This window comes from Rhinoderma darwinii, chromosome 10 (assembly GCF_050947455.1).
Source record: "Rhinoderma darwinii isolate aRhiDar2 chromosome 10, aRhiDar2.hap1, whole genome shotgun sequence".
NCBI lineage: Eukaryota > Metazoa > Chordata > Amphibia > Anura > Rhinodermatidae > Rhinoderma > Rhinoderma darwinii.
The window spans coordinates 76124682-76144271 of record NC_134696.1 but is presented as its reverse complement, the minus strand read 5'-3'; positions in this window follow the sequence as shown (position 1 = coordinate 76144271).

The window sequence follows — 19590 nt, the reverse complement described above, 5'->3', positions numbered from 1 at the left end:
TCCGGGTTTTTTTCATTCCCTTTGTTGAGCTGGCATGATATTGTACATGTTGATGTGGGCTTAATAAAGCATGGTATGCTTTCTGTATTGTAATCGTATTTTATGAATCGTATGTATTGTAATTGTAGTTTTGTAATTAAAAAAGAAAAAGTGTGCACACAAGGGAGACCGGTAAAATGGAGCGTTGCCATCATGATGAGAAGGTGTAGGTGAGTTAGACCTAGAAGCCCTACGTCATAACTTCTATCACCATGGCAACGTGTCTACAGCATGGCTTTACAAAACTAAATTGTATGTTGTTCTGATTAAAAGAGATTTTTAATCTGGTTTGGTGTATGCCATCGAAATGAATAGTTCCTACTGTAAAATTTGGTGGGGGAAGGATAATACTCTGGGCCTTTTTCAGAGTTTGGGCTAGGTCTCTTATTTCCACTGAAGGCTAATGGTAATGATTTACTAGTCAGTGCACTTTAGACAATTGTATGCTACTAACTTTGTGGCAACAGTTTGGGTAAGGTCCTTTCCTGTTCCAGAATTACTGTATCCCTATGCATAAAGCAAAGACTATAAAGACATGATGTGTCGAGTTTGGTGTGGAGTGACTTAATTAGCTGCACACAGCGCTGCCTCAACCTTTGGGATGAATTTCAATGCCGATTGCGAGCCAGACCTTCTCGTATAACATCAGTGCTGACCTCACAATGCTCTATTGGCTGAATGGTCACAAACTCCCCCACACTCTAAAATATTGTGAAAAGCCTTCCCAGAAAAGTGGAAGCTGTTCCTGCTTCAAAAGGAGACCAACCCCATATTAACACCCATGTTTGCAGACTGGGATGTCCAACAACTTCATGTAGTTGGGATAGTTAGGTGTCCAAATACTTTTGGCCATAAGACGAAGCTCTGAAGCATGTGTCTGTATCACAGACTTTTTAGACAACTTTGGGGCTATCAACACTGGCTGACAACTTTGAGCCATAAGCTTTATAACCTTTTTTTTTTCCTCAGGGGTCCACTAAATCACTACTGATTTTCTTTCTTTTGGAAGATGATTCAAAGTAGCGATACTCGTAAAATGATGCACAAATTTTCAGCAGCATCAGCCAACACCAAAAAAAAGAGTGTTTTTTTTATTTTTGCAATAGGGCATGGCCAAATTTGTATAGGATCTTGTTGATTTCAAAGGGGTTTCCCTGTTTCATTCAAATAATGATGACTCACTGTATAAATGAAAAGTTCATTAACTTTCTAATATACATTTTGTTTCGAATCCTTGCTATTTTTAAGATATTTGCTTGCTGTCTGTGAGGGAAACTCTTGTTTACATCAGGGGCATAGCTGGGGGGGCAGGCGGGGCATGTTCACTGGGCTGGCACAACTAAGATGGAAGGTGGGGGTGGCACCAGGACCGCACCATCCATGACGGCGGCCTGCTTTCTCTCTAAGAGGGCGTTGTGGCGGCGCCACCCCCTTCTGCACTGTAGGCGAAAAGTGTCCGGGTACGTTCCGTAAATTCAGCTCCTTTCAACGACTCAAGCGGCGCGATTACTTCTTTGCGCCGCTTGCGTGATTGAAAGGCGCTGATTGACATAGTGCCCTGCCAAACAGCACTTTTCATAGATGCAAACGGCGCGATGATGGCATAGAGCCATTTGGGTCTATGAAAGGAGCTGATTGGTATGGTAGAATGTCTTGCCCTGTCAATCAGCGCCCAACGACACAAGCGGCACTAGGACGTCATTGCACCACTTTGCGTCGTTCAACCCCAGCAGACCTACTCAGAAGAGAGCACGTCTGCATTGCCACCGGACGGGTGACAATTGCGGGAACGGGAATAAGGTGAGTATGTAAAGTATTATTTTTTTTTTATCCTAATAAAAATGTCAGTGACATTATCTACAGGGGGGGGGGGCTCTATCTACAATGGGGGCTATATACAGGGGGGTCTATATCTACAGAGGTCTGCTCTATCTATGGTGGGCTATATAGAGAGGTTGGCGCTATCTACAGGGGGGACTCTATACTGGGGTGGCCTATATGTGGAGCACTATAGGGGGAGCTATTAGTGATACACTATATACAGGGATAGGCCATAGGTGGAGCACTATAGGTGGAGCTATATGTGAGTGTAATATCCGTGGCTGCGGGCCGTCAGCTCCAATCTCCCCCTGACAGTCGCAGCCACACATCAGCGAGCGCTGGCCCCAGCCTCCTCCTCAGGAGACGCCAGCGCTCGCGTCCACTCACCTCAGCCGGATTCCGTAGGGTGCGCGCGCAGTCTCGTGCCAGCTCTTAAAGGGGCAGCACGCGCACCGGACTTCTGATGAACTTGAACCCGTGAGTACCCTGGACTATAAGAGGGCTCCAGTCCCCTGATTCTATGCCTGAGCTTTGTTGATGTTTCCTAAGTTTGTCTATGTGATGGCCTCCTAGTGTTTTCCTGTTCCTGTTCCCTGCATTCCATACTATCCTGGTCGAGCACCGTGCTGTGTCAAAGTCGTGTCGTGCTGTATCCCACGTCTGACCTGCTTCACCTTGTCTGACGTCTACCTGCCTCGTCCCAGCCGAGCCTGACCTGCTGCTGTCCGAGTTGCCACAGGTACCTATATGAACTTTAGACATTGACCTGCACCCTGTTGGCGGGCTGCCTTGCCGCCAACGCGGTACGGCCCAGTGGGTTCACAGGCGTGACAATACGCTCAGGCCATGGACCCCGCTGGCCGATTCAAGACTATGACAACGTCTCTAGAAATGTGGGCGGATATGCTAGACCTCTGGCCTCGACAGGATCAACTCCTCCAGGTGTTGAACATACTTGCACGTCGGCAGGAGGCACAAGCTGCCGTTCCTCCTACTACACCTCCTGGCAGTGTTGATCCTCAGACTACACCTCTTGGCAGTGTTGAGCCGCGTGTTTCTTTGCTACTTCCTGACTGCTATAATGGAGAGGCAACTACCTGTCGTGGATTTCTGAATCAGTGCCAGATCCACTTCAGCCTGTATAATAGTACATTTTTGTCTGATGGCGCAAGGGTCGCTTTCATCATCTCTCTCCTCACTGGCAAGGCTCTTGCATGGGCGAACCCTATCTGGGAGAGACAGGGTCCAGAGACCCGTGACTTCCAAGCCTTCCTCCTTGACTTTTCGTATGGTGTTTAAGGAGCCTGGTCGAGTCTCATCTGCAGCGGCTTCTTTGATTAACCTACGCCGAGGAGACACCTCTGTGAGAGTGAGTACGCCATCCACTTCCGCACCCTGGTGGGAGAGCTGTTATGGAACAATGAGGCCCTGCTGGCTGCATTCTGGCATGGTCTGGCTCCTACTTTGCAGCAACCCCTGCTGTCCTCAGATGTCTATCCTCATAAGGAGTCTGTGATAATGGACCAGTGTAAGTTATCCACCCAGGAGACACAACGCAGACGCACTTCTGGACTTTATTGCGGCCTCGGTGACCATCTTGTGTGCCTGTGTCCCCAAAGATCCCAAAGCCTAGGGTTGCTTCGAGTGACAACCTTGGGTAAGAATGGACTTCCATCTAAATTGTCAATACCTGTGACCATAGTGTCCGGTGAGAGAACGCATCAGGTCTCTGCGTATCTGTTCTCTGGATCCGCTGCTAATTTCATCCGTAGAAACCTGGTGGACCTTCTGCAATTACCCACCACCCCTCTGGAGAGCCCGTTGACAGTTGCTTCAGTAAATGGACTATCCCCGCCAGACCCAGTCATAGCTGTGACCAAGCCGCTGAGGCTCCAATTAGGGGTTCTTCACTCCAAACTTCTATCTGTCTATGTCCTATCCAAAGCTGGTAACCCTGTGTTGCTGGGCCTGCCTTGGCTCCTGGACTGGAATTCTGGAGAGGTTGTCCAGTGGGGTCCTGAGTGTCAAAGTCATTGCCTGGTGCAGATTAGCTCGGTTCAGCCTTCGCTGCCTCGGTCATTGGCAGGATTGCCGAGTCATTATGCTGCATTTTCGGACGTCTTCAGTAAGAGGGAGGCGGAAACATTGCCTCCACATCGAGCGTATGACTGCCCTATTGAACTGATTCCTGGAGCATCCCTTCCCCGTGGTAGGGTATACCCTCTTTCCTTGCCAGAGACTCTGTCCATGTCCGCCTATGTGAAAGAGAACTTGGAGAGCGGCTTCATATGAAAGTCTTCCTCCCCGGGTTCTTCTTTGTCAAAAAGAAGACTGCATTTAATACACGTGATGGATACTATGAGTATCTAGTAATGCCCTTCGGCCTGTGTAATGCTCCCACGGTCTTCCAGGAGTTTGTTAATTACATTTTCCGTGACCTCCCCTATGTCTTTGTAGTAGTCTATCTTGATGACATCTTGATTTTTTTTCTCCAGATTCTATGACGCATCAGAGACATGTCTGTCAAGTTCTGCTATGGTTAAGGGAGAATCGTCTGTACGCCAAGTTGGAGAAGTTCATGTTTGACAGAGATGCTCTACCCTTCCTGGGCTACATCGTCTCAAATCGAGGTCTCGAGATGGATCCTGAGAAGGTAAAATCTGTCCTGGAATGGCCGCGCCCTCAAGGCTTGAGGGCCATATAGCACATTTTGGGATTCACCAATTTTTACAGGCAATTTATTCCAAACTTCTCCTCGCTGACTTTTCCCATCTATAACCTCACTAAGAAGGATATGAACGCCAAGGTGTGGACTCCCGAGGCAGAGTCCGCATTCAATAGCCTGAAGAGTGCCTTCACGTCAGCCTCTATCCTCCATCATCCGGATGGGTCTCTCTGCAGTTCTTGTTGGAGGTGGACACATCCTCAGTCGGTGCTGGTGCAATCCTGTTCCAGAGAGGTCCCAAGGGCAAGTCAAGGGTATATGGATATTTCTCTAAGCGCTTCTCTTCCGTAGAACAAAACGACTCGATTGGGGATCAAATTGGCTCTGGATGTGTGGAGACATCTACTAGAGGGGGCAGCTCATCCGATCCTAATTTTTACAGAACACAAGAATCTGACCTACCTCCAGATGGCCCAACGGCTGAACCCTCATCAGGCCAGGTGGTCACTGTTCTTTACCAGGTTCCAGTTTGAGCTCCATTATCGCCCGGCCGACAAGAATATGAGGGCTGATGCCTTGTCCAGGTCTTTCAAGACAGAAGACACCATGGAGATTCCACATAAAATTATTGATCCGTCTTGCATTGCCTCGGTCAATCCCCTGAAAGTTGAGGACATTCCTCTAGGGAGGACTTTTGTGTGACTGGCTGATCGTGGAAGAATCCTCCGCTGGGGACACTCCTCTAGACTGGCAGGTCACGCGGGAGTCCGTAAGACCCAGGATCTGATTGCTCGTCATTTCTGGTGGCCCACGCTGCCCAAGTACATTATGGACTTAGTTTCTTCCTGTTCTGTATGTGCAGCCAACAAGGCCGCTCACTCCAGACCTGCTGGCAGCATATAGCTATGGACTTTATTACGGAGCTGCCTCTCTGCTGAATGCAGTGCTGTCTGGGTGGTGGTGGACCACTTCGTTCCTCTGACCGGTCTTCCTTCTGTCCTCAGCTGGCTAAGCTGTTCATCCAACACATCTTCCGCCTGAACGGCTTGCCGCAGCATATTGTGTCTGATCGGGGGGTTCAGTTTACCTCGAAGTTCTGGAGAGCCCTCTGCGGACTCCTCAGTGTGAAGTAGGACTTTTCCTCAGTCTACCATCCCCAGTTCAATGGTCAGGTCGAGAGGATCAATCAGATCTTGGAGAACTACCTACCTCACTTCATCTCCAAGCAGCATGATGACTGGGTGCAGTTGCTCCCATGGGCTGAATTCACCTACAATAATCACACCAGCGACTCTACAAGGAATACACCGTTCTTCACTGTCTATGGCCAGCACCCACAAATTCCTCTCCCGGTACCCGATACTTACAAGGTACCAGCGGCTGACTCTGCTCTTTTAGAGACTTCTTGCAGATCTGGCAGCAGACTCGATCCTCTATCCTAATGGAAGTCGACCACATGAAACGGAAGGCTGACACAAGGAGAAGAGAACCTCCTCAGTTTCTACCTGGCACAAAGGCCTGGCTGTCTTCTAGGAATATCCGACTAAGGGTGCTGTCGTGCAAATTTGCTCCCAGGTTCCACGGACCATTCGAGATCCTGCAGCAGATCAACTCTGTCGCCTACAAGCTTCGGCTGCCTCCTACCCTCAGGATCCCCAACTCCTTCAATATCTCCCTCCTGAAACCGGTTGTTCTGAACCACTATACCAAGACTCCTAGCCCTGCGGTTGCCTCCAGCGGCCCTTCGGACACCTTTGAGGTTAAGGAGATCTTGGATACCAAGAAAGTGAGAGGAAAAACTTTTTATTTGGTGGATTGGAGGGGGTTTGGCCCTGAAGAGAGGTCCTGGGAGCCAGAGGAGAACCTCAATGCCCCTACTCTTCTGAAAAAGTTTATTTCTCGCTCTGGTCCCAAGAAGAGGGGGCATAAGAGGGGGGATACTGTAATGTCCGTAGATGCAGGCTATCAGCTCCAATCTCGCCCTGAGAGCCGCATCCGTGAGTCGGCGAGCGCTGGCCCCAGCCTCCTCCTCAGGAGACACCAGCCTCAGCTGGATCCCGTAGGGTGGGCGTGCAGTCTCGTGCCAGCTCTTAAAGTGGCAGCGTGTGCACCGGACTTCTGATTAACTTGAACCCGTGAGTACCCTGGACTATAAGAGGGCCCCAGTCCCCTGCTTCTATGCCTGAGCATTGTTGATGCTTCCTAAGTTTGTCTATGTGATGGCCTCCTAGTGTTTTCCTGTTCCTGTTCCCTGCATTCCATACTATCCTGGTCAAGCACTGTGCTGTGCCAAAGTGTCGGGCTGTATCCCACGTCTGATGTCTACCTGCTGCCTAGTCCCAGCCGAGCCTGCCCTGCTGCTGTCCGAGCTGCAACAGGTACCTATACGTACTTTAGACATTGACCTGCGCCCTGTTGGCCAGCTGCCTTACCGCCAAGGTGTTACGGCCCAGTGGGTCCACAGACCCTTTGTGACAGTGAGCAACTATATACAGGTGTGGGCTATATGTTCAGCACTATTTATAGGGGGGAGATATATGCAGGGCACTATCTATAAGGGTGGGCTATATATTGGACACTATATATGGGGGTGGGCTATATCTACAGGGGGGCTATATATAGTGGTAGGCTAAATATGGAGCACCATAAGGGGAGCTATATGTGAGGCACTATATACAGGGGTGGGCTATATGTGGAGCACTATTTATAGGGCGAGATATATTTAGGGCCCTATCTAGGGCTATATGTTGGACACTATATACAGGGGTGGGCTATATGTGGAGCACTATTTACAGGGGGGCTATATGTGGGGCACTATCTACAGGTGTCTACACGTGTGGCACTATTTTCAGAGGGGACTATATGTGGGGCACTGTCTACAGGGGATCTATGTATGGCACTATTTACAGGGGGCTCTTTGGGGGGGCACTATCTACAGTTCGCACAGTGTGTGGGACACAGTGTATGGTGCTATTATAATTAGAGGTGCAGTGTATGGTGCTATTATAATCAGGGGGAGTGCATGGTGATATTATAATTAGAGGTGCAGTGTATGGTGCTATTATATGTAGTTGTGCAGTGTCTGGCAATATGATAACTGTATCTTTATTTATAGGTGCAGAAATTTTGAACAGTGAGAAGCTGAAAACATCTGATTTGCAGACTGCAGAAATGGGCTGTGGCCAGGAGAAATCATCATAGAGGTCTGGACTGGATGGAGAAAAAAAAAAGAGAAGAAGAACAACTAGAATCTGAGATAGTCACTGGTGAGTCACTTAATGTAAATGTTTATTCTGCCTCTAATCTGTCACTGTATGATCTGCAGCGAGATGATGGGTGGTATGATTTTTTTTTTTTTTGTGAAACAGCAACTCCCAGCATATCCTTATCATTGTTTGGGCCATGCTGAGAGCTGTATACAATTTAGTGCAAATCTATACTACTGGTGTGGATTTGTATTATAATTACTGCCAATTTCTAATATAATTTATAGTAAATTTGACCAGACATGGGTGGCCCGCTAAGCTACGCCCCTTTTTTTGAAAAGTCACATGAGTGGTGTAAAAAGTCACAAAATTATTGCAGAAACTGCGAGTTTTTACACAAATTGCAACTTTTCTATAGAAAAGGGAGAGAACCTCCAGCTCACCGATGTGCGTCTCCTGGCAGCGTCAGTCGGATCCCCGCGACGGCCCGCGGTGTGAGACAGCAATTGTAGAGAAGAATTGATCCAGCGCTGGTAATGATTTAAAAGGGAAAACGAAGTCCCATGTTTATTGGAAAAAGAGTAAAACAGATAGGAGACGCAGTCCCAAGGTGTAAGTAGTCAGGGCTTGAACCTTGGCTCAGGTTCAAGCCCTGACTACTTACACCTTGGGACTGCGTCTCCTATCTGTTTTACTCTTTTTACAATAAACATGGGACTTCGTTTTCCCTTTTAAATCATTACCAGCGCTGGATCAATTCTTCTCTACAATTGCTGCAACTTTTCTACACCAGAAAACTGGCAAAGATTGTTTGATAAATTCCCCCAAAGAATGTTAGAAAGTTTTAGAACTTTTCATGCTTGCTGTAATTAAGCTTTATTTACATAACATTAGAGGGATATAGGACTTGATTATGACCCTGCCTAAAATTTATCCAAAGGATTAAACCTGTTAAATAACAATGGCACTATATGCCATTGGTACTCAAATAGCTTTCTTATTTAAAGGGGTTGTCCACGACCGGACAACTGATGACCTGTTAAGTCATCAGGATATGATCAGTGCCATTCCTTGACCGGAGCCATCTGCTTCCGGCATGGACATTCGGTGCCCGAAGGCAGCCAGAGTAGCTGATCGGTGCTGGGTTTGGGTGTCGGACCCGCACCGATCATATACTGATGCCCTGTGGATAGATCATCAATTGTCCGGTCATGGACAACCCCTTTAAGACTAAAGCGGGAATTACACATGTAGTTTTCATTGTGGTTTTTACAGGATTTTTTTGTGCCAAAGCCAGGAGTGGATTCAAAAAGGAGAAAGGACTGATACTGCTCTCTTTCGTATCCACTCCTGTGTTTGGCTGAAAAAAAAAACTGCATCAAAAACTGCCATGAAAACGGCATGTGTGAGTCCAACCTAAGAGGATAATGTCATACAAGAGCAAGGTGTGATTATGGGCCCTTTGGTGTGTGGCAGGGATCCCTTGTAAGCCAACAGGCATCCTGACATACTGTAGTGAAAACACCCAAAGTAATTTTTTCTTAGCTTTCTTTGGCTATCGCTAATAACCTGATGCGAAATCAAGTTGTCGAGTTGTCATGTATCTGGTTAGCCCTAATCTTTCAATTAATTTTTCCACCATCGGCATATGGTTGACATCCATCTTGGAAATTGATACTGAAAGTCACAACTGAAGCGCCAGCTATCATTTGGAACCAGCATAGTTGGACTGGAAGTCCAAAGTTAATATTCTTTTACCCCAAAGTTAATATTCTTTTAGTGTTCATGCACACAGATATGTTAAGGATCCGGGTAATATGGCACCCAAAACTCTATGGGGCCATAATGTACCTCAATGTGCCTCCGATTGCATATGGATACATACAGAGGTTTTTCTGTATGATTCAAGGTATAAGCTTGAGGCTTGCTAAAATGCTATTAATAGATGTGCTTCATTGACTCAGAGATCCCTCTAAACCAATCTTTGAAATGAAGCCAACCAGGCTCAGTAACTTCAGGGAGTGTGTTACACTGTAAGTTCTTAAAGACTAAGTCTTGCTTGTGCAAGGGATGCAGCAACCTGTTGGGGCTTGATTAGAAAAGGATTAGCTGCTAGTGCCGTATTACAGTGAGCACGTGGACTATAGTCATGTCTGTTGGATAAACCTGTCTGTCATACTACATTCGAGTAAATTATCCTTTTTTTTTGTGAAGTTATTTTTTGGGGGGTTTGTTTAACTTTGAGACATGCAAATGCCTATTTTATTTATAACATAGCGGGGATAAGTGAGACATGACTGGATGATAGCTATGAGTGGGCTGTTAATTTGAAGGGTTACAGTCAATTGCGACTGTCAATAGCAGTCAATAGTGACCACGGCATCTAAGCCATTAGAAAGATGGGGCGACTCTCTCCGACAGCTCATCAGCACCGCCACAACGGGATTGCAAGGTGCCGATGGTTGTCACGGTGGCCTAATGAAGGCCCCCAGGGCTGCCTTCCTTCTGCTCCTGTTAAAGGGAATGTGTTGCCAGCAAAACATGTTTTTTTTTTTAGTTAAACAATTAGTGTGTAGGTGATTAAACATTGTTCTAATTTTTTTTCTTTTTTTCACGAGTCAGGAAATATTATAAATTGGATTCAATTTATAATATTTCCCAGCACTGGTCACTAGATGGAGCAATTCCCAAATTTGCAGCATTGCATGTGGTAAAGCAACCACATTGCTTTATGCTGCAAAATTGGGAAAAAATCCCTCGCTCTAGTGAGCTCTCAGAATCCCCCCCTCCTTTATCCTGGCTAGTGCCGGGAGAAACGAGGGGTTTGAAAGGTCTAACCTCCTACACTGTGTGTCGCCATTTTTTGAGCTAACACACAGTGTAGAAGGTTTACATTCATAGTTACATATTTACATAGTTACATAGTTAGTACAGCTGAAAAAAGACACATGTCCATCAAGTTCAACCAAGGGACGGGAAAAGGGAAGGAAAAATTTCTACACATAGGAGCTAATATTTTTTTGTTCTAGGAAATTATCTAACCCTTTTTTAAAGCCATCTACTGTCCCTGCTGTGACCAGCTCCTGCGGTAGGCTATTCCATAGATTCACAGTTCTCACTATAAAGAAGCCTTGTCGCCTCTGCAGCTTGAACCTTTTTTTCTCCAGACGGAGGGAGTGCCCCCTTTTTTTAAGAGGGGGTTTTACAAGGAACAGGATTTCACCATATTTTTTGTATGTGCCATTAATATATTTATATAAGTTAATCATATCCCCCCTTAGTCGTCTTTTTTCAAGGCTAAATAGGTTTAATTCTTTCAATCTTTCCTCATAACTTAAATTCTCCAAGCCCCTAATTAGTTTCGTTGCTCTTCTTTGTATTTTTTCCAACTCCAGGGCATCCTTTCTATGAACTGGAGCCCAGAACTGAACTGCATATTCTAGATGAGGCCTCACTAATGCTTTGTAAAGTGGCAATATTACATCCCTGTCCCGTGAGTCCATGCCTCTTTTAATACACGACAATATCCTGCTGGCCTTTGAAGCAGCTGATTGACACTGCATGCTGTTATTGAGTTTATGATTTACAAGAACACCCAGATCCTTCTCAACAAGTGAATCCGCCAGTGTAGCTCCCCCTAGGACATATGATGCATGCAGGTTGTTGGTACCCAGATGCATAACTTTACATTTATCTACATTAAACTTCATCTGCCAAGTGGACGCCCAAACACTTAGTTTGTTTAAATCTGCCTGTAATTCATGAACATCTTCCATAGACTGAACTATATTACATAGCTTGGTGTCATCTGCAAAAATATAAATAGTGCTATTAATCCCATCTTCTATATCATTAATAAATAAGTTGAATAATAGTGGTCCCAGCACTGAGCCCTGGGGTACACCACTTATTACCGGGGACCATTCAGAGTAGGAATCATTGACCACAACTCTCTGGATACGGTCCGTGAGCCAATTCTCAATCCAATTACAAACTATATTTTCTAAACCTATAGTCCTTAATTTACCCATTAGACGTCTATGAGGGACAGTGTCAAATGCCTTTGCAAAGTCCAAAAACACTAAATCCACAGCGGCCCCTCTGTCTAGGCTTCTGCTCACCTCTTCATAAAAACAGACTAGGTTAGTTTGACAACTTCTGTCCTTAGTAAAACCGTGCTGGCTGTCACTTATAATGCTATTTATTGTCACATAATCCTGTATATAGTCCCTCAATAGCCCCTCAAACATTTTCCCCACGATGGATGTTAAGCTTACTGGATTCACTGGTGTGATATATGAGTAAAATATAACATTTATTTATAACTCTCTAAAAACAGGGGTACAATCACCACTGTGAAGAAGCCCCACCGTGTGTATAAAAACGTATTAAATAATAAACTCTGAGTTCTAATTCAATTGTGAACCTCCTATAGCTCAGTGTTCAACAAGAATATCAATACGGAATCAGCATTTGAAAAATGGGCATAACAATAGTCTTGACCCTAATTCACACTAGAGTCTGTGATAACCGCACCGGAAGCTCCTAGTGTTGAGGTATACAAACAATGCTAGTGTTCCCAATGCTAAAAAATTCATATTCACAACCGACCCTACGCGTTTCAATACTCATCATCAGGGGTCTGTAGCTTGGTCACTCTGGCCAGGGATGCCAGCGATATTTAGTTCAGCAGCAGATATTCAATTTGTCTGCTCATTTAAACCCCCTGGTTGTGTGCACGCCAATCTATAGATCCACTGGGCTTCCTTTCGTAGTATGAGGTTATCCCAGTCACCTCCCCGTTTGGGAGACCTAATGAGTTCAATTGCTTGAAATTTAAGACATTCTGCACGACCCTGATGTGTAGCGTGTACATGTTTGGATATAGGAGTATCTCTAGAATTCGCAATGTCGCCAACATGTTCTCTGATCCGGCGCCGAAACTGCCGCACCGTTTTTCCCACATAATTCAGTAGACATGGACATGTTATCAGATATACCACCCCTGCTGTTTTACAATTGACAAAATCACGAATGTCATATTCCAATTGCGTAACTCCTAAACTTGTCACCTTTTTGAATAAAATCACAAGCCTTGCACCTGCCACATCTGTGTGTGCCTGGTATTTGTCTGTCCAGCCATGTTCCTTTAGGTGCAATGGGGTCAAAACAACTATGCATAACTCTGTCCCTGATGTTTTTCCCTCTCCGGAATGTGACTGAAGGCCATTGCGTAATCTGATCTATCAAATCTGCATCAGTACTAAGAATACGCCAATACCTCTTCAGGATCTGCATAATTTCACATTGTTTAGAATCATAAGTGCCTATAAGTCTCGTAACTCTCTCTTCCCTTCGTTGTCTAGGAACAAGAAGACTCTGCCTGTCCGCATCTCTCGCTCCCACATAGGCCTTTCTGATTACTCCCTTAGGGAAACCTCTATCCTTCAATCTGGTTGTAAGTTCCTGTGCCTGTCTCTCGAAGTCGTCCATGGAGCTGCAATTCCGGCGTACTCTCATGAACTGACCCTTGGGAATACCACGTTTAAGGGGATAAGGATGACAACTGTTCCATTGCAGGAAACTGTTGGTTGCTGTTTCCTTACGATGTACTTGAGTACGGATTGTACCCTCTGATGTTTTTATAATTTTAAGGTCTAAGAAAGTCAGTTCCTGATTGTTGATTTCACATGATTTTTCACCAGCAATGTGGTACTGCAATGGGGAGTCCAACTGCTCCCACCTATGCAAATTTATTTCTTGGCTGGTGGGAGGAGACAATTGTTTTTGGGGAGAGTTTTTCCAAGTGGACTTCGTCAATAGGGATCTGGATCAGATATATTGATGATGTGCTGCTGTTCTGGAATTCAACAGTGGAAGAATTCAATAGTTTTGTGGCTGCCCTTAACCAGAACGATCTAGGTCTAAGGTTCACATGTGAAATCAACAATCAGGAACTGACTTTCTTAGACCTTAAAATTATATAAACATCAGAGGGTACAATCCGTACTCAAGTACATCGTAAGGAAACAGCAACCAACAGTTTCCTGCAATGGAACAGTTGTCATATTATGAAAAGGGGGACAGAAAAAACTGAACTAAGCTCTTTAAGAATTCTAGGGTGTAACCCATCTGGTCCCGGGGCCTTGTGCACATTTATTTTATTTAATTTAGCTTGGACCATATCTACATTCATCCAATTCAGTATATCAACTGATATATTAACAGCACTGGCACCGGCTACATCAGCTGCTCTTTCTTCTGTTGTATATACAGAGCTAAAGAACCCATTTAGTAACTCTGCCTTCTCTTGATCCCCTGTGATCAACTCCCCATTACCATTATCTAGGGGTCCTACATGTTCAGACCTTGGCTTTTTAGCATTTATATACTTGAAGAATTTTTTGGGATTTGTTTTACTATCCTTGGCCACCTGCCTTTCATTTTGTATTTTTGATAATTTTATTACATTTTTACAGATTTTATTAAGCACTTTATATTTTACAAAGGCTACAGCTGTACCCTCAGATTTGTATTTTTTAAATGCCCTTTTTTTGTCGTGTATTGCCCCTTTCACAGAAGGTGTAAGCCATGTGGGGTTTAATTTGAGTCGTTTATAGTTACCTATAGGAATAAATTTTGCACTATAATAACTCAAAGTAGATTTGAAAATCTCCCATTTATCATTTGTTACATTATTTGACATTAGTTCTTCCCAGTCCATATCCTGAATTGCAGCCCTCATCCTGGGGAAATTGGCTTTCTTAAAATTAAATGTTTTTGCCCTCCCAGCCTGCGTTTGTTTTTTACAGTATAGGTAAAATGTAACTATATTATGATCACTGTTACCGAGGTTTTCACGAACATTGACATTCCCAACAAGATCTGCATTATTAGAAATTACCAGATCCAAGAGAGCTTCACCTCTAGTCGGGTCTTGCACAAACTGGCCCATAAAATTTTCCTGCAACAGGTTGAGGAAATGTGTAATGGCAGGAAGGAGGTGAAGGGAAAGTGAGCCCTAATCTACCCACCGCCCTGTCCCTGCCTACTTGCAACGACCCGCCCTAGGCGACGGGGTACAACTGGGCGGCGGTCCCTACGCTGTCTAAGTGCACGAGAGAGCAAACAGGGAACACGCATGGGAAGGGGCAGTAGCCCACGGAACGCCGCGAGGAAACGAGCGGTGAATGAGTTGTCAGGACCAGGATGAAGTGGAGTATACCCAATGGAGCACGGAGGAGGAAGCAAGCCGGAGGCAAAGCAAAGCGGGTTAAGCAGAACAGCAGCAAGGCAGAAGCACGGCAGAAGCAGGCTGGAGCAAGCAGCAGTGGGGCCAGGAATCCAAAAGAATTACAAGCACTGAGGAGGAGAACACAACAGGTAATAAAGGACAGGGGGCGGAGCTAACTCCGACTGACCAGGCCGCGATAGGCTCTCCCACTCCTGAGCCTGCCACCCTGGTTGGTGGGAGATGGTGTCAGTCGAACAGGTCTGGCCTCAGGTGTGGATTGATTAATCCCAGGAGTATACCTAGACGTAGTACCTGGCAGATCCCTAACAGTACTCCCCCTTTTATGAGGGGCCACCGGACCCTTACTAAGAGGACCCAGTTTAGTAGGGAAGAGAAGGTGGAACCTCCTGATCAATACCCCAGCGTGAACATCACGGGCAGGTACCCAAGTCCTCTCCTCCGGCCCGTACCCTCTCCAATGGACCAGGTACTAGAGGGAGCCCTGGACCATCCTACTGTCCATAATCTTGGCCACCTCGAATTCCACCCCCTCAGGGGTGAGAACGGGAACAGGAAGTTTCCTCGAGGGGAACCAGGACGGGGAGCAGCGTTTAAGGAGGGAGGCATGGAAGGCGTCATGTATGCGAAAGGATGGGGGCAGCTCCAGACGGAAGGATACAGGGTTGAGGACTTCAATGATCTTATAAGGCCCAATAAATCGGGGAGCAAACTTCCTGGACGGGAACTTAAGGCGCAAGTTCCTGGACGACAACCAGACCAAATCCCCGACGACAAACCGGGGGTTAGCAGAACGTCTACTATCCGCCTGAATCTTTTGTGCGCTCTGGGACGCCTCTAGGTTCTTCTGAACCTGGGCCCAGACAGTGCACAGTTCCCGATGAACATCCTCTACCTCAGGATTATTGGAACAACCAGGGGAAACGGAGGAGAACCTTGGGTTAAACCCGAAATTACAGAAAAACGGGAAGACCCCTGACGAGTTACTGACCCGGTTATTCAGGGAAAATTCAGCAAGGGGAAGGAATGAGACCCAATCGAATTGACAGTCAGAGATGAAACACCTTAAATATTGTTCCAGGGACTGGTTAGTCCTCCGTTTGGCCATTAGTTTCGGGATGGAAGGCGGAGGAGAAGGACAGATCAATCTCCAACTTTTTACAAAAGGCTCTCCAAAATAAGGAAACAAATTGTACCCCTCTGTCAGAAACGATATTGACTGGGGCCCCATGGAGACGCAGGATGTGTTTCACAAACAAAGAAGCTAACGTCTTGGCGTTAGGTAGCTTCTTAAGGGGCACAAAGTGGCACATCTTGCTGAAGCGGTCTACTACCACCCACACCACCGACTTGCCCTGAGATGGAGGCAAATCGGTGATAAAATCCATGGAGATATGGGTCCAAGGTCTCTGGGGAATGGGCAAGGAATGTAGTAGGCCCGCAGGTCGGGACCTAGGGGTTTTGGACCTAGCGCAAACCTCACAAGCGGCGACGTAAGCCCTATCGTCTTTAGGCAACCCAGGCCAAAAGATGCCAGGATGACCAGATAGAGCGGAGTCATGGTTTTCCCTGAGTACCCTTAGCCGGTATTGCAGGGGAACAAACAGTTTGTCACCAGGGACGTTCCCGGGAGCTGCACCCTAATCAGCCGCGATATCAGAAGCTAAATCAGAATCCGTGGCAGAAACGATTATACCAGGGGGTAAAATACAAGCAGGATCCTTCTCGGAAGGAGGATTGGCCATGAAGCTACGTGACAGGGCATCAGCCTTAATATTCTTGGACCCAGCCCTATAGGTAACCAAGAAATTAAATCTGGTAAAGAATAGTGCCCACCGAGCTTGTCTAGGATTAAGCCTCCGGGCCGATTCTAGGAAAACCAGATTCTTGTGATCCGTAAGGACCGTTACCTGGTGTCTGGCCCCCTCCAGGAAGTGCCGCCACTCTTCAAAAGCCCATTTAATGGCTAGAAGTTCGCGGTTGCCAATATCATAGTTACTCTCCGTGGGCGAAAACTTCCTAGAGAAGTAAGCACAGGGGCGGAGATGGGTGAGAGAGCTGGTACCCTGGGACAAGACGGCCCCCACTCCCACCTCGGATGCGTCAACCTCCACAATAAATGGCTCCTCTTGGTTGGGCTGAATCAGCACGGGGGCCGAGATAAAGCACTTCTTGAGGGTCTCAAAGGCCTGGACGGCCTCAGGGGGCCAATGGAGGACATCAGCACCCTTGCGAGTAAGGTCCGTAAGAGGCTTAGCGACGACCGAGAAGTTGGCAATAAATCTCCTGTAATAGTTGGCGAACCCTAAAAAACACTGTAACGCCTTAAGGGAGGCAGGTTGGACCCATTCCGCCACAGCCTGAACCTTGGCAGGGTCCATGCGGAATTCATGAGGAGTGAGGATTTGCCCTAAAAATGGTATCTCCTGTACCCCAAAGACACATTTTTCAGTCTTAGCAAACAGATTATTCTCCCGAAGGACCTGGAGCACCTTCCTGACATGCTCCACGTGGGAGGACCAGTCCTTGGAAAACACCAGTATGTCATCAAGGTACACAACAAGAAAATTACCCAGGTAATCTCTCAGGATTTCATTAATAAAATTCTGGAAGACAGCAGGGGCATTACACAACCCAAATGGCATGACCAGGTATTCGAAATGACCCTCGGGTGTGTTGAACGCAGTTTTCCACTCATCCCCCTCTTTGATGCGGATAAGGTTATATGCCCCCCGTAGATCGAACTTAGAAAACCATTGGGCTCCCTGAACCTGATTAAAAAGATCCGGAATCAAAGGAAGTGGGTACTGGTTCCTCACGGTGACCTTATTCAGGTTACGATAATCAATGCACGGCCTAAGACCACCATCCTTCTTCCCCACGAAGAAGAAGCCAGTACCTACAGGAGAAGTCGAGGGGCGAATGAAACCCTTGGCCAGGCATTCTTGGATATACACCCTCATAGCTTCACGTTCAGGACATGAAAGATTAAATATCCTACCCTTAGGAAGCTTGGCACCAGGCACCAAATCGATGGCGCAATCGTAATCTCTATGGGGGGCAACACCTCGGAGGCCTCCTTAGAAAACACATCGGCGAAGTCCTGAACAAACTCAGGAAGCGTGTTTACCTCCTCCCGGGGAGAAATAGAGTTAACAGAAAGACATGACATAAGACATTCACTACCCCATTTGGTGAGATCCCCAGTATTCCAATCAAACGTGGGATTATGCAACTGCAACCAGGGAAGACCTAATACCAGATCAGACGATAATCCCTGCATCACCAGTACAGAGCACTGCTCCAAATGCATGGAGCCAACCAGGAGTTCAAAAACAGGAGTATGCTGAGTAAAATAACCATTAGCAAGGGGAGTTGAGTCGATACCTACTACAGGGATAGGATAAGGTAAATCAATAAAAGGCATTTTTAGAGACATAGCAAATTCCACAGACATGATATTAGCAGATGAGCCAGAATCCACGAAGGCACTGCCAGTGGCAGACCGGCCAGCAAACGAGACCTGAAAGGGAAGCAAAATTTTATTGCGTTTCACATTAACGGGAAATACCTGTGCGCCCAAGTGACCTCCCCGATGATCACTTAGGCGCGGAAGTTTTCCGGCTTCTTATTCTTGCGCCTGGGACAGGTGTTCAGAAGATGCTTGTCATCCCCACAGTAGAAGCAGAGACCATTCATTCTGCGAAACTCCCTACGTTGTCGAGGGGACATGGAGGCCCCGAGTTGCATAGGTACCTCCGAGTCCTCCGTGGAGGGGCGAGGAGACGGGACCTCGGGGGGAATCGCAGAAAAGTCAGAGGGGAGCACATTGAAGCGTTCAAGCTGACGTTCCCTGAGACGTCGGTCAAGTCGTACTGCTAGGGCCATAACCTGGTCAAGGGAGTCAGAAGAGGGGTAACTAACCAGCAGATCCTTCAGGGCGTCAGATAATCCTAACCTAAACTGGCACCTTAGGGCCGGATCGTTCCACCGAGAAGCTACGCACCACTTTCTAAAATCAGAACAGTACTCCTCAACCGGTCTCCTACCCTGACGTAAGGTCACCAGCTGACTCTCGGCTAAAGCAGTACTGTCAGTCTCGTCGTAAATGAGTCCGAGGGCAGAGAAAAAGCGATCAACAGAGGAAAGTTCAGGGGCGTCAGGAGCCAAGGAGAAGGCCCACTCTTGGGGCCCTTCCTGGAGTCGGGATATGATGATACCCACCCGCTGGTTCTCGGAACCTGAGGAGTGGGGTTTAAGGCGGAAATACAGTCTGCAACTCTCCCGGAAGGAGAGAAACGTCTTACGGTCCCCTGAGAACCGGTCAGGTAACTTGAGGTCGGGTTCTAGAGGTGAGGTGAGGGGAACTACTACGGCAGCGTCACCCTGGTTGACCCACTGGGCCAGGGCCTGGACCTGTAGGGAGAGGCCCTGCATCTGCTGGGTCAGGGTCTCAAGGGGGTCCATGATAGCGTCAGCGTAGGGGAAATGGTAGACTAGGTAAGGGGCTTGTAATTATGTAATGGCAGGAAGGAGGTGAAAGGAAAGTGAGCCCTAATCTACCCACCGCCCTGTCCCTGCCTACTTGCAACGACCCGCCCTAGGTG